At 40.1% G+C, this 22,632-nt stretch overlaps 1 long non-coding RNA gene across 1 annotated transcript in view; it reads right to left on the reverse strand.

Annotated features, from left to right (window-relative positions):
- The window catches only part of LOC137216020 (uncharacterized), an 88,979-nt gene that overhangs the window by 23,187 nt on the left and 43,160 nt on the right, over nt 1-22,632 (reverse strand). The window contains exon 2 of the long non-coding RNA XR_010939548.1: nt 17,145-17,253. This is a non-coding gene — a long non-coding RNA (uncharacterized lncRNA). The remainder of the gene's footprint in view (nt 1-17,144; nt 17,254-22,632) is intronic.

Raw genomic sequence — 22,632 nt, forward strand, 5'->3', positions numbered from 1 at the left:
GAGATCAGAAACAGAGGCAGATTAAGGTCTCAGAGATCCTGCGGGTCGGCCAGAGCCTCTGGGGGTGCTGCGTCACAACCTTGTATTTCCTCTAACATGTGACTCGTTGTGTTAGCTGGCTAAGCAGAAACAAGTCCCGTTCAGATATGTTTGGGTGGGGCACCCTTTTCCTCACATTGCAAGGTAGAGCACACAATCTCAAATCCAAGTATCAATTGAGAGTCCAGCCAAAATATCTATTGTAAAAAATCAGTGAACAAAAACTTCAATTAAATAGAAGCTGGAGACCAGAAGGGGGAGCTCTCATGCCCTGTGATGACAGCAGAGCCCCAACAGGAAGAGGAAAGACTCCTCTTCTTTCCAGGCAAGGACTCAGCCAATGAAGAGCCACGGACCCTTTGTTTACTGTAGCCTTTTCTCCTCTAAAAAAGCATTCTTTCCTCACTGAGCAGGGACTTGCCCATGGCTCAACATGGTTGCAGATGTAATTCTCTACAAATCCCAAATAAACCCATCTTTGCTGGAGAAATATCTGGCAGTCTGCTTGTTCCAGGTCAATACTATCTATGAATAGAAATGATGAATAAGAGATCTATTTATCTATTTATGAATAGGAAATGAATTTTAATGAAGATTTTTAAAAACCAAACAATGAATTGAAAAAGACTAATTTGCACTATACATTATGAACTATATACACTTAATTAGAGTTTAATAATTTAATTGAGCAATTTTTAATATATGGTGAGAACTCTCATACCGCTTTATATCTATCCTTTCTTCCCAACGAGTGGTGACTTGTTGACTTCCTTCAATGAGGCTGGTAGAATTGTTTCTGTTCTAGTCTGGTCAGAATTCTCATCTTATATTGAACCTCCAGGTTCTACTGATCTTTTTATATATCTTCTGTGTGATTCTAGACCCAGGGAGTTTTGTTCTGAGGTTGTCACTCTTATGTATTAAAGTCAGAAAATAGTCTCTTGTACTATAGATGTTCAAAGTGCTGGTTTTAGATACGGTCTCCACCACCTGTATTTAAAGGGGCTGCATTTCTCCAAGGATCCCTGTTAAATGCCTGCCATATAATGGGAATGTCTCCTCACTTTATTATGTGACCTCGCATTTCTCCCTCTGGCAACAACTTCTGTATTCTGCCTTATTTGGGCAATAGAAACATTTGAAACTTAGCGATTTCAAGCAGGAAGAGTAATTTCCTGATGGATCTGAGAAGGTATGACCCCTCTATTGTTCTAAGTCACCATGACACTTTCAAATCATTAAGCACTCTACCTGGGAGCAGAACTTCAGAGTTTAATTGTTTAACCATTTCATACTCACTATTATATGGGTCTTATTAGAATCACATGGCCCTTAATATGAACAAGAATAAAATTTTTAAAAATCTTCCCAAACAATGAATATAACTGTCATATTTGTCTCAAAAAATTTGATTCCTCCAAGACACATTTCATGTTTTAATCTATCCAATTAGTGCAGCCAGAATAGAACCAGCTGTGGACAGAGGGAACTAGGGAGCCGCCCAAATACCATGGTTTTTAAAGAGAATAGGGTATATCCCCTAGCCTTAATTTTCCTCCTGAAATTCTACAGTGAGAGGCATTTCAATCATTACTTTGAATTTGAAAAAGAAGTTATTCCTGTAAAGGGTTCTATGCTCCCAAAGGTCTGAGCTGGGTTTAGTGAACAGACACCTTGAAACAAGACAGGCTCTAGTAGATGCCATAAGAACAGACAAATGTGCAAAGGCGCTTTGTGTGATGAGATAAGGGAGCAGAGACCGAGAAGCCCATTAACGTGGTGGGGAAAGGGAACTAGAAACTGGCATTGGCCAGTTCCCAGCACTGTGAGGAGCCACCTAATCCTAGACAGTTGCTTTTTGACAGTAGTAATGAAGTCTACAGAGAATCTCTGGATCCAGACCAGCACTTCCCAACAGAGCTTTCTGCAGTGATGGAAATATTGTCTATTGCTCTATTCAATATGGTAGCCACTGGCAACATGTGGCTGCCAAGCATTTAAACTGTGGCTAGTGCAACCAAAGATTTAATTTAAATTTTTAATTTAAAATTTTAAGTGTAAGTAACTACATGAGGCTAGTGTCTATTGTATTAGACAGTGCAGCTCTAGACCATGTTCCCTTTGACAGTTCTGCCTATATGTTGCCAAGACCAAACAAAACTCTAATTCTTTAGTTCCCTCCTTCTTCACTTTTTAATTCAAAGAATATTTCCAAGTGAGAGATATCAAATTAGTATTACTAGTATTACTACTTTCATATATTAACTTCCTACTAAGTACTGAATTCATTTATTATTATTTTAATTCTAACAACAGACCTTAAAGGTAAATACTAGTTTTTTTTTTTAACAGATTAAAGAAACAGGTTCAGAGAGGTCATGAAGATAGTAAAGGACAGTGTTGGATCTGTCTGACTTTGAGGTCTATATTCTTTCCCCTACCTCACACTAAAGACACCAAACATACAAAAATATTTTACAGTTATATCTATGTCTGCTTTTCTAGATGAAACCATACTTTTTTACATTTTATTAGCATGAATAATAAAATTTTCTCCTCCTCCATCACTTTCTGTACCTATGTCTCTCTATTTGATACAGCCTAAAAGAGTGACTGATGTCCACAGCAGAAGTGGTTCTCTTACGAAACACAAATGGAATTATGAAAAACATGGACAAATTTATGACTAAAAGGGCCATAATATGCTATTAGCTCTCTGTGATATATAATAGTTACTTTTAAAGCTTGTTAGGTAGCACAGCTGCATATCAACCATTGCATGTTACTTGAAGTAGTTATTTACAGCTGAACACTGGGATGGACTGCCCCTGGTATGACTCAATTCAAATCCCTATGTTCTTATGATAGGTTATTAGCGAATGAAGGAATCATAATTCTACCTAGAGCTCAGTTGTAAGTTAATAATTTATTTGTTTAGGGAAGGTCTCAAGCTTTATCAGTATCATTATGCAAAAATATTAACTGCTTAAAAATGTAAGATGTATGAAAATCAAATATAAGCAAAAGTATTCAAATAAATTCATGAGAAGCAATATTAATTTTAGAGAAGGCAGAAAAACATAATACAGTTGTAATTTATAATACAATTAATGAATTTTTAAGTGCTCTTTTCAGCTGTCAGATTTAGTTTTCTCAAACCAGAGTTTAGATGGTGGTAAAATTAGCAAAAGTGGAAAAAGAGAAGACTAAGTATCCAATTAAAGCCACAGTGTCAAGAGAAAGCCAGGTTTTTGAACAAGCAAGTAAGGTCAAAGGTCAGCTATTTTAGGAACAAAATGTACCCAGAAATGTGAGCTGAAAAGGAATTCTTAAAGCTAACAGTTAGTCCTCAGGAGAAAACCAGGTGATATACAAAGTAAATGCCCATGATAACTGGCAAACTAAGAGTGGGTCAGGTATTCATAAAAAGTTCACGTGGGTGGGCAGTTGCCATTGTTAGGACAAGCGTTGCTACAAGAAAGGAGAAAATTAAGTCAACAGTGGAACAATTCAGCTACTAGGGAGTCTACAATACAAGACAAATAAAGTCTCTGAGAGCACAGTATATGGTATGCTCTGAATGTCTGCATCCCCTCAAAATTTTATGTTGAAATCTTAACCCCCTGCACAGCGATGGTATTAGGCAGTGGAGCCCTTGCCAGTTGCTTAGGTCATGAGGGTGGGGCCTTCATGAATAGGATTAGTGTTCTTATGCAAGAGACCCCTCAGAGCTCTCTCAACCCTTCTGCCATTTGAGGACACAAGAGAGAAGGTGCTGGCTGTGAATCAGGAAGCCAGCTCTTACCCGAACACAACCATGCTGGTGCCTTGATCTTGGACTTCTTAGCTTCCAGAACTTCGAGAAATAAATTTCTGTTGTTTGTAAGCCACCCAGTCTGTGGTATTGTCATAGTTAGCTCCAATGGACTAAAGGCAGTATAGAAGCTTAACCACTGAAGAACTAGGGTTGAATAAAAGAAGCCAATTGTAAGTCTCGAATATACAGCTGAGAGGGAGCTAAATGCACGACCGACTCATTGCTGAGCAAGTGAGCTGCTCCCTTACAGTCAGGGACAATGAGGTCTCAGCTGGCGGGGGAGGAGCTGGACCGAGAGAAGCCTCAGTTCAGTCTTTAAAGATGTTGAGACCACTGCTGTGTAATCTTCTTAAGAAGGAATGGTGGCCCTAGGAAATAACACCAAGCACATCTCTTCTTGAGGCTGGCTGGAAGAAGGTCGGAGTGCCAGGTCCCTTATGTGCCCATGAATAGACACAGAGTGGGGGCAATGGTAGCTTAGCAGGGAGCAGGGAGCACAGTAACCTAATTCTCTCTAACTTCCGTCCTCTCCCTAAAGGCATAATCGGAATTAACCAGAGAGTTTCACCCGGGTTGGTGTAGGAACACTCTCTGCAACATAAGGTGTTTTCTGATGTCAAAAGCAGATGGTCCTCTTTTCATTTCAGTGTCCCCTTTCTTCCCTGTGAGAAGCAATTGCTACAGTGTCTTTCCTGGGTCATTTCATTCCCAGGAAAACTGCAGAATGTTCCTTCTGTATTTGCTCCAGGGACAGGGAGGATTGTGAGTACAGAAGGCCACACTCCTCCTACACTGACTGATATAATGTCCCCGAATATCTCTGCTAGTGAAGGGCACACTCTGGAAAACTCACGTCTTGATGCTCTTCCACTGGCGTCCATTTAGTCCCTTTCAACATGTGTTTATTGTATTTTCCCATCCACGTGTGTAAAAGTCATAGCAGTTGCCCTTAAGTGTTTAGCTTGTTTTCTTTATTTGATAGGGGACTTGGCTTCTGAGAGGAGTCAAAGATGGAGAAGAAATGGGCGAAGTGTATCTCAGGGCCCACTGTCCGAAAGTCAGCAGTGAAATCTGCTTTTGCCCTTTTCCACATCAATTTTTCATCATTTTGCATATGTTTGATTCTCCCTCATAACTCCGGGGTTTTAGTTTCTTTTTGAAGCTATTAATTGCCTAGAGTTACAGAACACTGGAGCAAAGAACCAATCAATCTCATAACTATCATAAGAAAAGCATTAAAACCAGCAAAACATATTAAGAATATTCCTGTAGATGTTTATAGCTATTTTCTGTAATAAAGAGTGAAGTTTATAGTCTGTCTGGTAGCATAATATGCTCAGGAAGAGGCAAAGATGCTACTGAACAGTGAAAAAGAACATTGCAAAGAATTTTCCAGTTATGCAGTTTTAAGGGTGATGTTCTAAGATGGGGATAAATCTAACAACTGCAATAGTGTTTTCTCAGATCTAATTTTAAAAATATTAGCTTCTGGAAATCTCTTACTTGTTTCTTTGTTTACAATTATTCTGAATGTTTTCTGTTATCTTTGATGAAATGTGAAAAGAGCTGGATCCTTGGCTGGGGGAGTGACCTGCTTTTGCTTAAAAAGGCACTTGTTGGGTAGCATCTCTGCATGATTTTTGAAAGTTATCAGAGGTGAGAAGGGTAATTGAAGCTTCCAGAATCAAGAAAAACTACAAAAGAAGCTCATTTTTATAAATGGTGTTGTCTGTCTTATATAACCCCCTGGAAGACACCCAGTTCTCACTTCTAAGAGCTCTTATGAGTCAATTTGTCATTTGATATTTTGTAGAGTTTGCAGTAAATGGTAAGAAGTGAATTCTTCTATTAAACTTCAATGATTAACTAAATCCACTCGATTTCATACTGTAGTTCCTTGAGGGAAGCTAGTCTATCTCTTTCCTCTCCTTGCCCAGCCAGCTCCCAATATGGAGAACAGTTTCTTACATGTACTACAGGCCCAACAAGTATTTGTAGCATTAAACTGAATTCGGGAAATTCCCCTTCTTCGGGGTATGGAACTGAAAACACATGAAGCCAGAAAGTTTTGCCATCCTCACCCCACCCCCATCAACCCCCAAGTATCTGCCTTTCCTGGGGCTGGTGATGAGAATCTCCCCAACCTCTCCCCTGCTTCCTCTTCCTGCTCATCCCTCCTCCTCTTCATCCTCCAGTCTCTTCTGTTTCTTCCCGTTCCCCTCTTCCTTAGAGATTCTAAGCAAGAAATCTATATATGCAGAGAACAAAACCAACCAGGAAACAAGATGCCGATTTATTAATAGCTGGGCAAGGACTCAATCATTCCGATGCAAGGAAGATTTGGAGAATAAGGTTTAGGTAAAGAAGTCTAAGGAAGGCTTCTTTTTGTTTCCTTGTCCCTGAGTCCAAGATTATCAGGAGTCCACTTAGCTGCCAGAATACATCAAGATGGATAGAAGAAGGTCTTACTGCAAGACAGCAGCCCCATCAGGGTCCTGGGCCGGAAGCATAGAGCTTACCACGTGGACACAGGGAACGACTCAGATGGGACTGTCCTTTAACACGGGTGTTCTGACCACAGGTAAAAAGTGGCCAGTGGGAGGCTCATGTTCTCACCAACCAGGGAACAACCAGTTCTACTTTGGACAGGGACTAGTGGAGGACCAGGGGAGAGGGCAGAAGAATGGGGGTGCCTGCTGCCCTCCTGGACTGAGACGGGAAGTGGAAGAGGGAACTGAGGGTTCCCCGACAGAGAAGTATAGACACAGAATTGGAAAGTGAGTTTAGGATTCCTTTTGATCTCTATTGTCCAGAGGAAACCAGGCCACAGAGCTCGGATTTTTGCCCTGGACCCCATTCAATACATGAATCATCACCACTGGACCTCTGCTTGACCCTCACCCCCTCCACCCAGCTTCAACCTCTCCAAATTATTTCCCTCTATTCATCAAGTTGCCGCCAAATTAGACATCTTTTAAGTTCCTTACACAGCCTCTGTACTTTTCGGTCTCCATATCTTTATTTTAGTCCCTCCCACCACTCTGTCATAAACTTCTACAGCGGGCCCTGAGTATCCATGGGTTCTGCATCTGCGAATTCGACCAACTGTGGATAGAAGATATATATATATTTTATATTCCAGAAAGTTCGAAAAGGCAAAACTTAAATTTACCTAGTGCAGGTAACTATTTACATAGCATTTACATTGCATTATGAGTAATCTAGAGATGATTTAAAGTATACGGGAGGATGTGCATGGGTTATATGCAAACATTACACCATTTTATATAAGGGACTTGAGCATACACAGGAGTCCTGGAACTGATTCCCTGCAGGTACCGAGGGACAACTGTGTATCCTTCAAGACCCAGCTCAGATGCTATTTCTATATGACAGTCCATGATTGCCCCAACCAGAAATAGTTGCACCCTCATGGGTGTGTCCGATGTGTGTCTTATAGTGCAGAGAGCAAGGATCCAGCAGTCTGAGTCTGAAACCTGGCTACCCAGCTTTTTAGCTTTGCCCTTGAGCAAGTTACTTACCTTTTCTTGTTGCTTGGTTTCCTCATAGTATATCATACAGGGAGTTGCTACCTTATAGTGACTGACATCATGTAAATTATATAATCCAATGCCTGACACACAGTAAGTCAGTCTCCGAAAAGGGAGCCTACTGTTCCAGCTCGTAGCCATCTTTAGCATCAATTACAAAATATGGTGAATTATATTTATTTGTAGACCTGAGTTACCTCCTCCCACTGGATCATTCACTTGCTGTGGCAGCAACAATAGCTTCCCATGTTTGTATCCCTTCCGTCCCCACCCCAGGGCCCTGCATGATGCACACAAACTAAACCAACAGAATGGACTTAATGTACCAAGATAGACGTGACCCTCTACATCAGTTCATATCACTCTGAATCATTAGTCGCTGCTTACCTTGAATGGGCACTGTATAAACTAATTAGTATTACAGAACACTACGTATATTAATTTACTCAAAATATCAGATGACCAAAGTTTATATTTTTGCAGACATCGGATGTATTTTTTAAAACAGTGCTTTGTTTGAATAAAGTATTAGAACCTATTAATCTTTTATCCTAACGTTTGCTTAGCCATTGCCAGAAGTTCAGGCCTTGCCAACATTTTTTCATCCACCTCTTTAAGAATTATTTCCTTTAGATTTAATCTGATTTTTTTTATTACAGCACACTCTTATCAAGATCGTTTAATAGACACCTCAAATGAATAAAGGTTAAAAAAAAAAAAGAATAAAGGTTGTTTAAATGTTGTTCATTACTGAGGGTAATGAAGATTCTTTTTTTTTTTTTTTTTTTTGCGGTACACGGGCCTCTCACTGTTGTGGCCTCTCCCGTTGCGGAGCCGGACGCGCAGGCTCAGCAGCCATGGCTCACGGGCACAGCCGCTCCGCAGCATGTGGGATCTTCCCGGACCGGGGCACGAACCCGTGTCCCCTGCATCGGCAGGCGGACTCTCAACCACTGCGCCACCAGGGAAGCCCATGAAGATTCTTTATAATCAATACCCTATGCCTTTCTGCTTTACCAGGGCAGGTTTACGCCACAGCCGGGCTGGGAACAGCATCTAAACTCCTCTGTGGAGTAGACAGACCCCTTTGGTGAGTGCACGACCGATTCAAGTATATGCCTCTTAAGCTCAGCTTGAAAAAAGTAAAATCAAAGAAAAAACACAACAAACCTGTGAGTATGGCAAGTTTAGATCACATTAACTCTACACCATCATTAAAGGCAGAGTTATTCCAGAATCTGGAAATACCCAACAGGGCCTCTTTGTTCCAGCCCTGCACTCCTAAAAGAGCAATTCCAATCCCAACAGCCCGGAGGGTTACACAGTTGGCCCTGGGCGCGCCTGCCAAACGCCCAAGACAGTTCCCAGGAACTTTCCGCTGGCTGAAGTGTTGACAGGCTCGCGAGCAGAAAGAGCGGGCTGTTAATAGGAATATACATCTCAGAGAGTCAGAAACCAACCTACTCAGATTTCCCAGACCATCCTCCACTCCATTTCTCTCTTCCAAACAATCCAAGTACAGATTCTCTTTTTTAAACCTTCCTCCAGTGAAGTATTTACGTCCCCGCTTCTTCCCACCCGGAAAAAAAAAGAAAAAAAAAAAAAGAAGCTGTAAGGTTCTCGATGCCAAGGAGAGTCAACTCACCTCCCTCTCTGCCCCCCAGGTTCTCCCGGATTCCAAGGGGCGGGGCGGGGAAGGGCGGCTTTGACGGCAGCTTCCCTCCTGGGTCTGCCCTCGTCTCACTCGGCACCGCCCTCACCTCGTGTTCAGTCCTGTCTTCTGGGGCCTCAGGGCAACTGGAAAGTATCTTTTGCTTACCAAGAATGCGGGGACCCCTGCAGTTCAGGAAGGTTTTTATTTTACTTTCTTCTAAAAAGGCTTTGTTTTTCTAAAAACACATATAAGACTATTCTTATGGTTTTAGGGACCTCAGTGCCTCCGTGCTAGATATTGAAGCTCTGAGTTGGTACATTTAAAAGGTAATGAGAGATCAATTAGACCTCAAGAAAGCTGGAGAGAAAAAGTTAATGAGTCAGAGAGAAAGAAAGAGACAGAGAGAGAGAGAGAGAATGCTAGCTGCCCTAAAACTGATCTTCCTCTTCTTCTACAATAATAAAAGCCTTGACATTGAGCTGAGGTACCTGACCACCTAGAATACAGCCTTCCTTTCTCAAGTTGCCCAGCAGCTAAAGGAGGCCATCTAACTAAATTCTGGCCAATGCGATGGAAGAAGAAGCTCTAAATGTTCTTTGCAGAGCATGTTCCTAAGTCCAGAGCAAGCCCCTTCTTCCAGCCCTTCCTCAATCCAGCTGCCTGGACAAGGAACTTGGTGCCAAGGGCAACATGCTAGGAATGACAGAGTAACAAGATATATAGAAGGAACCATGCACAAGGCAGCCAAGTGTCTATCTCTGGACTATTACGTGAGAGAGAAATACATTCCTATCCTGTTTATGCCACTGTTAATTTGAGTTTCTAGTTTATTTCATGGAGCCAACCATATTTGAAGCAGAGATGGGTTTTCAATGAAGTGAGTGGAGTATAAACTTCCGAAACCCTCCCTTGTCTGGGGTTATTCCAAGGCGGGAGGAAGAAACTGGGCCTTGTGTTCCCATGGTCATTCTGTATTCTTTTCCTTAAAGGGTTCCCCCGAATTGCATAGGCCCCATGACCTGAATTCATACCTCATGCTCAGTAATTCAATGAAGCTTTTCAGGTGTACCTCTTCTGGTAAGCGAACCTGAAGTACAGAACAGCAAGTAAATACGTCAGAGCTCTCTCCTGCATGAGCTACACTCTAACGTACTTGGTGAGATTTAAGAATACCACAGTCTATTGTTTCTCGAAGTATATATTCTTAGATAATAATGACTGTTGTAAGAAAAAGGAGTTTTATGATCAAATAATTTGGGGAAATGCAGTATTAGCTAAAACATCTGTGAATATGTTAACTTTAATATCTCTCAGAGGATTTCATTTGCAAGTGTGAATAGGGAATCTCCCTAAGAGAATGCTGTGTTTTTTAAACTCATTGGATTACTAAACCCCCGTATTAAGGAGTTGTTCACGGGCTAGTTTTCTGAGGAGCACAATTTAGAAATATCCACCAGGTCTCAGCTGAAAATATTTGTAGACTATCTCTTAGGACAAAGTCTGTGATTTTTTTCTTCCTTATCTTATTTTTTTAAGTTGCTCCCTGTCTGGAGTTTGTTGCCCAATAAGCGTGAATTCCAACAATATTGCCGTTTTTAGATTTACACTGGCACATCGCTCAAGTCTCCAACAAAAGCTAGGAGTATTATGTACAAAGTATTAGGTCACCTGTGCGGGAAAGGGTGTGACTTCAAGGGAACTGGGGTCCCACTGAGGTTTTATCTCCCACGAGGAGGTTTTTTGATAGTGAGGTATGGAAAGCTACAATCACGATTGAGAAGTGGTTCTACATAAAATCCCTTCTTTTTTTTCCTTGTGTCAGTGTTTGTAGAAATGTCCCAGCTCATTTGTGGGAGTTAGATTTTCCTTATAGGGAAATAATTAGTCTCCAGGCTTCTTGCCTTGAACTGAAATTTAAGTGTTCACACTTGTATTTGTCTTCTCAGGTTTCTGTATCAGAATTCCACAAACTGGGTGGCTCAAGACAACTCTCTTCTAGTTCTGGAGTCTAGAAGTCTGAAGTCAAGGTGTCAACAGGGCCATGCTTCCTCTGAGACTCTGGGTAGAATCCTTCCTTGCCTCCTCCTGGCTTTTGATGGTGGCTGTCGGTCCTTGGTGTTCCTGGGCTTACAGCTGCATCACTTCAATCCCTGTCTCTGTCTTCACATGGTTTTTCTCTTTTTACAGAAAGTAGAATATCAACATATCTTTTGGAAGGATAAGGCTCAACCCATAACACTGCCAAAGAACCTGTAATTATCTTTTGGGCAGCACACTGTCATAGTGGACAGAGCTCTGAGTTAGGAGGGAGAAGCTCTGAGTTGGTGTTGGGCAAATGTCTAGCCTGCATTTCCATATACATAACCAAGGATAACAATACACTCCTTGATTTCCCTCTAAGGATTGTGACAAAGATCTAGAAAAGTGCTTTGTGGCCTTTCAATGATAATAGAAGTGCTGTTGCTGTCTTTAAAGGGCAACATGGCCGGTGTGGGCAACTGACATTTAGTATATCATCTCATACCTAACTTTAGGCAATCATTTTGACTTCTACCGCATATAGCTCCTTAGTAGATAATAATTTTTTTTTTTTTTTTTTTGCTATCCTTGCATTGTCAACTAAGTGATGTCAGGTGGTGAGGGGAATCCTTGCAAGTGCAGCCAACTCACAAATTGAATATGAAGCACTGAGTAATGGAAAAATGCCCATATTGCTTTAATAACAATTCTTTGTGTTTTAACTCAAGGTAAATGACTGAAAAATGCCAGTGGAAGACTTTTTTTTGTTTGTTTGTTTGTTTTGTTTTTGTTTTTTTTGCGGTATGCGGACCTCTCACTGTTGTGGTCTCTCCCGTCGCGGAGCACAGGCTCCGGACGCGCAGGCTCAGCGGCCATGGCTCACGAGCCCAGCCGCTCCGCGGCATGTGGGATCTTCCCGGACCGGGGCACGAACCCGCGTCCCCCGCATCGGCAGGCGGATTCTCAACCACTGCGCCACCAGGGAAGCCCGGAAGACTTTTTTAAGACTAGATGTTAATTGGTATATCCAAATTTCCTCAGCATCCATTGTATATAAACGACTACTCTTAAATTTGATGCAATAATAATGAAACAGTAGAGCTGTGGTTCATAAACTGATGTCCTGGGTCTCTAGAGGCACTGCAGGCAGTAATAGGGATTTGCATGCAAGTTCTAATTTTGCAGAAGTCCCTAAAATCATATTTTCATTTAGTTAGCACAACATACTAAAATGGTCTTCTTTTTTCTTTGGATTGAATTTATTACATAATTTTGATTATACTGGTTATCTCAGGCTGGGTAGACATTCTCTTTGGCAACTATATACCTTTTTAAACAAATAAAAATGAATTATTTATGATGACATAGTTAAGATCATTTAAAAATCAAACTGGAGTAAATGTGGTTCAGGCATCCAAAAATGGAGCCGGGTGGCCATCGCAGATTTGGTTTCAGACATGTTTCTGCATTACTAAGAAGCTGAATTGTCTGAACTGTATCAAACTCATGGACACCACCAGCCATTTTCACAACAGTATCTCTAGCAGCTGCCAACCTTATGGTCTCAAGGTCTCCCCTTATAACTATGCAACCATTTCAGACCCCAGTCAATCCTTACTTAACAAGCACCCTTACTTCTGGCCAGCTCCAATCCTAATTCTTGACAAACATCTTATGTAACTTTGCGGTTTAGGCTGTTTATTATTTACGTCGACGTTTATAATGTGTAATTTTTTGGTATACAGAATCTTAAAAAACATGAGAATAGAGGGAAACAGATTTTAAGAAGAGATTCTTAGTAGTTAAAACGTTGACAAAAGGGTAGATTTAAAAGGTATGTACTGATCATATGACCCCCTTTTAATGAACATAGACAAAACAAGACAGTCTCCCAAATACTTTGTTCTATTTCTGCTTAAAACCATTACTTGACTTAAATGCATTTTAACTATGACCTTCTAGAATTTCCTGAACAATTTTCCACTGTTTAAAATGTAGTTGGCTGATTGATTCCTCTCACATTTCAGAAATGTCCTGTGTCATTTTAATGATTATGTGGAGTGTGTGTTCTCAGCACTATAAGTATATGGAGCCAAAACACTACAGAGAATAATTTATATATTTAGGCAAAACCTCAGAGAGGGCAGAATGCTTTTATGATATAAGGCTTAAAGTAAGACAAAGCCTGGGAGGGCAGAATCACCATTCCTGGAAGATCTCAAACCCCGAATCAGAATACTCTACACAAGGAGACTATGATGTTCTAGTACATTTATTGAAGCAGTCTGCCCTGTTTTATGGTGTGATAATCCCACATGATTTCCCACATTGTCCTCGAATCCTGAGAAAATCAATAGAAACTGCATCCCTGACTCTTCTTAGCTGGTTTCTATCACTTTCCCTAAACTTGAATTTAATATGATCTTATATATCATACATTTTTTTTCTTAGAGTGGAATAGGTCCTTATAACAAAGCATTTTTCACTCCCTGGGAAAGATGTTCCCAAGGGCCAGAGTATGTTTTCCCTTTTATCCAGAGACTCAACAATAAGCAGCTCCTCATCTTTACTTTTTCCAATAACTTGTCTTAAAATCAGTTCATTTCCTTTAAAGGAGGGGATATCACATAACATTCCCTGGTGGAGGGCATATGCAGTGAGAAAAACCACTTCCCTAAGTGATTCTTTTTAAATGTACACCTTTTTATAAGGTATAACATACATACATACTAGCATTAAGGGTTCAGCTCAATGACATTTTATGTAGTGAACCCACTTTTGGGGCCACAACTAGAAAAAGAAATCAAAGTTTGTCAGCACCCCAGAAGTCCCTCTTAGGCCACCTCCAAGTCACTCCCAACCCTACTCTACCCCAGAAAATAAACAGTTTTCTGACTTCTATCACCATAGATTACTTTGTCTGATTTCAGACAGTATACACTCATTTGTACCTGGCTTAGCATTCTGTTTGTTGAGTCTGCTGAAGCAGTGATTGGTTCATTTTTATTGCTGACTCATACTCTGTGGTATGAAAAGGTAATCATTTATTTTTCCATTCTGTCTTGGATGGACCTTTGCATTGTTTCTGACATTTAACTCTTTAAGAATACTGCTGCAATAAAAATTGTTGTGCATGTCTTTTGGAGAACACATGTACATATTTCTGTGGATATACATCAAGAAGTGTAGTTCCTAGGTCAAAAACAGTGGTGGGCTGGAGCAGTCTTGTACCGGCTTATAAGAGCCCACAGTTAAATCTTTAGGAAATTTGCAATCCAGTTGTTAAACATAGACATTATTAAAAATTGTTATATAAACTTACAATTAAATAAATTATTTAAAAAATAATAAATACTCAAAACCTTTCATATCCTTATTTTTCTTTTACTACATTTTGCTATTATTTGTTCTCTCAATATTATTTGCATGTATTGTGTCTATATGGTAGAAATACAACGGTGTGCTACTATGTATCTCTTCTCAAATCTGCATTCAAGAGCATCATGTAAGTAGCATTACACTGGTTTTGGGGGTAGTAAATATACCATGGAAATTGGCAATTACTAAAAATCGGGACTTGACTTAGTGTTTTCTTTATCATCAAGACTTACAAAGATGGAGAAAATATTAATAATCAGATTAAGTGTAAATGTGTATCGTACTGGTAGCCATTACATTGTAAGTAGCATAAAAAATTGAGAAAATATTTTTGAATATTTGAAAACTATTATTCAATTCAGCAAACAATCGTTCCTGTTATCAACAAGTGAGTGAAGTTCCCAAACGCGTCTTTTTGGCTTCACTTTTGTCTTACTTGTGAATATAAACAAAAATATCAATCAACATTTATGTTGGAAATCCACTTGGAGAATGTTAAATATTCATCAGAAAACCACTGGTCAGAAGGTATAATTATGTTCAATTTTAGTAGAAAAGGCCAAACAGTTTTCTGATTTATACTCCCATCAGCAATACATGAGAGTTTCACTTGCTCCTCATGTACACTAATATTTTGTTGCAAGTATTTTTTTTTCTTTTAATTCCAGTCATTCTGATTCATCTGAAATCACATTTTTATTTGCATTTCCTAATGATATTGAGCATCCTGTCGATGTTAATTAGCCAAATCCCTTTAGGAAGTGTCTATTTTTATACCTTTTGTGCATTTTCCTGTTGAGTTGGCTGTGTTTTTCTTATCGCTTTGCATAAGTTCCTTATATAGTCTTTGTCAGATATACATCTTATATCTGATGTCTTATATGACCATTTGTAGTATGACTTTTCCTTCCCTTAATGGTACTTTTTAGATCTTAATTTTAATGTAGTCCCATTTATCGATCTTTCCCTCTATGGTTTTGGTGTATCATTAAAAAAAATATTTGCCTACACCAAGGTCATGAAAATACTCTCTTAGGTTACCTTCTAAAAGCTTTATTGTTCTTTCATGTTTAGATCTATAGTGTCCCTGGAGTTGATTTTTGTAGGTGGTGTAAGATGAGGATTTAAATTATTTCTTTTCTACAAAGGTATCCAAATTCTGTCTGATTTTTCCATATGGATACCCATATACCATTTGTTCAAAATACCATCTTACCCTTTTGCAGTGTAGAATAACTGGTCATAAACTGAACAACTGTACATGTGTATGTCTCTTTCGGACTCTGTTCTGTTCCATTGGTTTATTTGCCTTTCCATGTACGAAGACCACAGCGTTTAAAATAAGTCAAGATATAAGGTTGTGTTAAGTCCTGTAACTTTGTTTTTCCTCAAGATTGTCTTGCTTACCCTTGGCTCTTTAATTGTCATAAAAATTTAGGGTTAGCTATTTCTCAACTTGAGATAGGGATCAAAGGGGAGGGGATGTCACATACATAATATGTTGGTGTATACATTGTGTGAAGAAGTCTCTTCTGATTTTGATGATGCATTAGGTTTGTGAGCTACATCATTAGAATGACTTGGGCAGCAAATAATAGAAAACGTCACACCAACTGGTTTAAATGTTAAAGAACTTTGTTGTCTCACTTAACAAGAATCTGTTCAAGGGAATATGGCTCCATTCGTGGCATAATCAGTATCTCTAGGTCAACTTCTGTATGATTCTGCCTTCCTTGTGTTCTGGTTTTATCTTCAGGCTAAGAGATGTCCATAAGCAACAATGGCCAAAGAAAGGAGCAGTTTCTTCTTCGTGTCTTTCTCAGGACAAAAAGTCCCCCAATCAGAATTCCCCTCTTGCCTCATTGGCCAGAATTATATCCCATGTCTTTGCCTAAATCAGTTACTAGTTAAGAGAATGGGACCACCATGACTGACTTAGATAGACCTCAGACTAGGCTTATTTCTCATTAGGTACATGTTCTTGCTGAAGTGGGTGTCTATCTGAACAAAAACAGAGTGGAGAAAGTAGTGGTAGGTAAGCATATAATAATTTCTGCTACAATTTCCCTTCAGTTACTCAATATCCAAACACATTCTATTTCTTCTATCTTCACTTCCAAAGATAATCATTACTGTGTAAATTAACGTAATTGCTTTCTTAGATGAAAATAACCCAGTGTATTTTTCAGTTAATATGTCCAGCTCTTACCAGATTCTTCACTTCCCAGAAGGACCAGAATTCTATAAATCCTCTGACCCTCCAGTACCTCTCTGTAGCCATCTCTATGCAAATGTAAACAGCAAATCTCACTGCAGTTAGCTGGGCATTTTGAAGTTCTCTTTGTCTCTCTCCATTTGACATCTGCACTGACCCAAGGTCCCTTATGTCAGTAGAGCTGGGCATCATTGAGCCCTTTAAGCACATTTTCCTGACTCTTTCCAAGGCATGGACATTCAATGATTATGAAAGTTTCATTATTGCTGCTCAGTTTCTGCTTATACATGAGATCTCTTATGATTCCAGTTAATAAAAGATATCATGGCAGAACAGGAATAACAAAAGCATTTTATCACAGGATTGAGCCTTCTGATCTTGAGAGACAATGCTTCCCTATTTGACTAGTCACCACAGGAAACCGGAAAAACTGAACCTGGAAGAGGCCTCCAGGAAACCAGAAATACTCACTGGGCCTCGAGAGGACTGAGCAGATGCTGTGCTGACCCCATGATTTTGATCAACAGGTACAAGCAATGTCATGCTCTGATCTCATCCCAGCAACTCTGCTCCGGACTTGCTGAGAGAGAGGAAAAGAAGGGGTAAAGAGAAGCTCAGGAACTGTCTGAAAGTCACGTGCTTACTCAGCCCCATTTCCTGTACATCTTCCTCTGAATCATAGATTGATGAGGGCCAGGTACTGGAGAATATGGTAAACAGGAGAATATGGTAAACAGGAGAATATGGTAAACAGGAGAATATGGTAAACAGGAGAATATGGTAAACAGGAAGGGAGATTTATAGCTAACACACAAACTTCATACATACCCCGTCAGCTGAGTTCAATGTCATTAATTTCAGTTGAATTTGATTACAATTTATTGAGTTACTCCAAAGCAGATAGATCTGTGTCTAAGCATCTTATTTTTAGTGACAATTTTTTTTTTTTTTTTTTTTTTGCGGTATGCGGCCTCTCACTGTTGTGGCGTCTCCCGTTGCGGAGCACAGGCTCCGGACGCGCAGGCCCAGCGGCCATGGCTCACGGGCCCAGCCGCTCCGCAGCATGTGGGATCCTCCCGGACCGGGGCGCGAACCCGCGTCCCCCACATCGGCAGGCAGACTCTCAACCACCGCGCCACCAGGGAAGCCCTAGTGACATAATTTTAACTGTTGGTACAACTTCTGGGAAAGTCATGTAACCAATCTGAGTCTCGAGACTAGGAATAACTAATAGCTATTCAGGACAGTTGGTTAATAGTAACTGATGCAGTATATATGACACCTGGCACACGGTAGACAATCAGTGCTAGGTGATGTTGACTCTGTCTTCCTGATTACTGATAAGGATGGTGCATGCATGACAACAATAAAACAAAGAGCTCTGGCAGACTCAGTTCTCATAGCCACAAACGGTGTTAAGTACAAGAAACAAAATTCGGAACCTCTCCAAGTAACTGACAGCACAATGCGACATAATGGAAAACAACCGCCAAGTGAAATCACAAATCATGCAAAAAATGCTCTGACAAAAGTGATCGTGAGGGAACTGCTCAAAGAATACACATATCTACTGATAACATTTGTTAGGTCGGTATAAAATATGCTAGTTGTACTTCTAACAGAAGGATCATGTGAGTTGGATCACAGGAATGTATGTCAATTGCACTCTGAAAACACTGCCATTGCACTGCACTAGTACTTAGTATTATTTCCAATAGACCACAACCAACCATGAGTGTTAGCACCATAAATCAATCTTCCCAGGACCTGATGGTCTCTGGATTAACCACACTCTAAGTTTTGAGCTGAGAGAACAAACACAATACAAAGAGCTAAAAGCAACCATAAATCTTTCTGGGTCAGCAAACTTGATATCAGTGCTATTCAGGCCCCCTCTTCAAAATTTTGTTTTTATTGAGATAAAATTCACCTAACATATTTTGAGCATTTGAAAGTATACAATTCAATGGCTTTCAGTATATTCACAACATTGTACAGCCATCACCACCGTCACACTCCAGAACATTTCCATCATCCTCCAAAAGAAACCTCTCTTTTAAAGTGAACATACTTTTGGAGGGGAAATCTATAAAGTCCAGCATTTATATATTTTCAGATTTCTTTTCTTTTCTTTAATTATTATTACTTTTTTGGCCGTGCTGTGCAGCTTGTGGGATCTTAGTTCCCCAGCCAGGGATGGAACCCAGGCACTCAGCAGTGAAAGTGCAGAGTCTTAACCACTGGACCGCCAGGGAATTCCCTCTGATTTCTTTTAATTCCAAAATACAATAAAAACTTTAATGTACTAGGGAAAAGGGGTCACTTGAAACAGGGAGAGAGAAATAGTCTAGCATATTGTAAGTATCAATAATCCATTATTCCTGCTTCCAATGATTTCTGCCTCCTTGTAGCCACACCCTGTGTGATTTTCTCCCACATCCTATCAGGATTGGTCCAAGAGGCCAATCGAATACTGCAGAAGTGATGCTATGTCATTTCCAAGGTAGGTTATAAAAGACATCGCGGTTTTGCCTTGCTCTACCTCTCAGATCTCTCTCTCCGGGGGAAGCCAGCTGCCATGTCATGAAGACGCTCAAGCAGCCTATAGAGAAGCTCACCTATCAGGGAACTGAAGCCTCCTGCCAACAGCCATGGCAGGCAGCCACCCTGGAAGCAGGTCATCTGGCCCCGTCAAGCCTTCAGATGACTGCAGTCCTGACCAACACCTTGAATAGAGCCTCCGGAGAGACCCTGAGCCAGAAACATCCCACTCAGTTGCTTCTGGATTCCTGAGCCTTAGAAACTACGTGTGATCGTAAAGGTTTGTGGTTTTACACTGCTAAGTTTTGAGGTAACTTGTTAATGGAGTAACAGATAACTACTACAGCGGTGTTAGTGTAATGATTCAGCAAAGCTGTCAGCAGGAGAAGACGAAGTACGTGTGAAACACGTGTAAATACAATCAACGCACAAACCCTTTAACTGGCACTCAGCTTAGGCAGGTCGGACTGCAACTTCCTTTAAGGAGTCCTTTCCCTGCCACCAGGTGCCCTGTTGCAACCTTTTTCCCCAATCAAAAATAGTCCTTGTTCAAATAAAACCTAACTCATACAGAAATCAACAGAGAGTCCCACATGGTGTGATTTTTTTCTGGACTCCATTTATGCCTAGAGATGGAGGACTTTTATCCCCTCAATCTCTGTTAGGACGGAGCTGAGAGAAGGCTGAAATAATTACTTTCCAGAAGGGCCTTCCAATTTTTCCGTGTCTATTTTTACTGGATTTTTTTTTTTGAAAGAGTTAAAACAAACGAAATGAAACAATTTAAAGTAAATGCAAATAAAATGGCAAACCACTTTAGAATAACTAGGGGGTCAAGGAAGAGAAGTTTGAAAATGTTAAATCAGGTATTAATACCTTCATCATTTAAAAATTTTCTGGAAAATGACTGGTTTCTCCTCCCCTGCTTAAAAATTTACTCAGACCCTCTATTCTTTTGAGTTGTGTAAACCACTCTACAGTGTTTTGTCTTGGAACCAAAATATGTTCATATAATTCAAACCTCCAGGCTGTTCAGATCTTGTTGAAACTTCTTTGCTTTGCTAACTCCTAGTAAAGTAAATGAACCTTTAGAGTTTGGGCCACGGACTTCAGCCATGTTTGACTAGAGGTTTTTGCCTGATACCATTAATTTCTGTCACCTTGTCCACAAGTTACCAGAGGTGGGGTTAATTTTCTCTTTGCAGGAATGTGACCCAGAAATGTGTTTAATGATCCTGGGTTCTGGTTTTCTTGGATTCGCAGTGGCTCTTAGACTGCAACTCTGAGAATAAGTCAGATGACGTCCAGTTATCAGCAGTTGGGAACCCAAATAAGCTCATCTCCTGTTTCATCAAATAAAAACATGACATAGATGCATTTTGTTAATTGGGTGAGAAGGTTCAGACATTGGGTCCATGGGCCCACTGGTTTTTAAAACAGGCCAAAAAAGGTAATTAAGACACTGCTTTGGGCTCTCAGAATCAGGTGTTTAGACAAAAACGATAAGGTCTTTGAGCCAGACCCCTTATCTGCATCCTTCTCGTTTATTTCTATTGGTCTTTTTGGACTGTCCTTTGTTGGTGAGCTTACTTATTAACTAAAAAAATTTTTTGTTGCTTATACTTTGACTATTTCAATGATAAAGAGAAGTCCAGAAACAATATAATGGAAATCTGTGTACGCAACATCAAGATTGAACAAATGTTAAAATTTAGATTCTGTTTTTTGGAGAAAGAACATATTTTAGACCAAGTCAAGACTCTACCCCTGTGGTGGACAGGCCATGGGGTTATACCCAGTGACCCACACTCTTGTATAGGCCCCTCCCCAGAACCTGTGACTTATTTCTAATTAATAGAATGTGGCAAAGATGATGAGATGTCCCTCTCTTGACCAGGTTATGCTATATGGCAAAGGCTAAGGGATTTTGTAGATGTGATTAAAGTCCCTAATCAGTGGACTTCAAGTTTACTGAAAGGGAGATTACCCTGTTTGGGCCTCACCTAATGAGGGGGTGCCTTAAAAGGGGATCTGGGGATCAGAGACTTGTAAAGACAGAGAACCTCTCTCCTTATGGCTGGCTTTGAAAAAACAAGTTTCCGTGAATTCCACAGCTGCAAGAAATTGAATTATGCCAATGACCAGACGGAGCTTGGAAGCAGGTTCTTTTCTAGTTGAGCTTCCTAATGAGAACACGGTCTGGCTGACACTTTGATTTAAACCTTGGCGAGACCCTGCTCAGAGACCCCAGCAAAAAGCCTTGCCTGGACTTCTAACCTACAGAGACTGTAAGACAGTAAGTGGGTGTTAGTTTAAGCCATTAACCTTGTGGTGATTGTTATTCAGAGATAAAAAACGAATACAAGCCCTGATCTCATTCCTCTACCTCCTTCCCCACAGGTAACCACACGAAATGGTATTCAGCTTTACTGGAAGGAAAGGAGCTACAAATTTAAACAATGAGGTGCTATTTCATACTCTTCGAGTTGACAAAAATCAAAATGCCTGACAACCCCAAATGCTGGAGTCATAGGAAGTTTCATACACTGGAAATGCAAATGAAAATTGGTAGAGCCATTTCAGAGAGAAATTTTATGATGCTTATGTGACATAAATTAACTTTTAACAGGTTTTCATACTTTTTACTACATATATTTTGCATAGGTTTTAATACATATTATCCATAAAGAATATTTGCTATTTTTGTGTGTTTTAAATTTTACATAAGTAGCATACTTTTGCAACTTGATTTTTTAATTCCGTATTATGTCATCAAGATTCATCTATTTTTATACATATATTCTTTTTAATTCAGTAAAATATTCTGTTATATTACAATACCACAGCTTATCCATTCCTCAAACTATATTGGGGCAAACACACCTGTATTCACCTTAGGAACAGTTTCCCTAGAGAATACACCTCAAAGTGAACATTTTAAGTGTAGCTGAGCGTCACTTCGTATGTTTTTGGTCACTCTGGTTTCTTCTTTGCTAAATGCCTGTTCGTGTTTTTTACCCATTCTCCTGCAGGGTAGTTACTATTTCCCTTGTTGACTTATAGGACATGTCTGCATATTCTGGCTCTCAATCGTTCACCAGTTATTTGCATTACAGATGTCTTATTAATTTATTCCCTTCCAAAAATATATTGACAGTGAACCTTGGTTTTCTCAACAGCAAAATGTGGATTATACCATGTAACTCACAGATAAATGAGATGATATGCATGCAAGTTTTGGTTCCAGTGGCACGGACACTTTATGTTCAGTAAATGTGAGTTTCCTCAATCTCCCCTTTAAGGAACTTGTGAATCTAGGAATAAGGCAGTGCCTAAGAGAATGCACTGGAGTTGCACTGAGGTCTTGTTGAATCCCAGTGTCACCACTTGCTAGCCTTGCGATCTTGGACCACACTGC

Source organism: Pseudorca crassidens, chromosome 21 (genome assembly GCF_039906515.1).
Source record: "Pseudorca crassidens isolate mPseCra1 chromosome 21, mPseCra1.hap1, whole genome shotgun sequence".
Taxonomy (NCBI): domain Eukaryota; kingdom Metazoa; phylum Chordata; class Mammalia; order Artiodactyla; family Delphinidae; genus Pseudorca; species Pseudorca crassidens.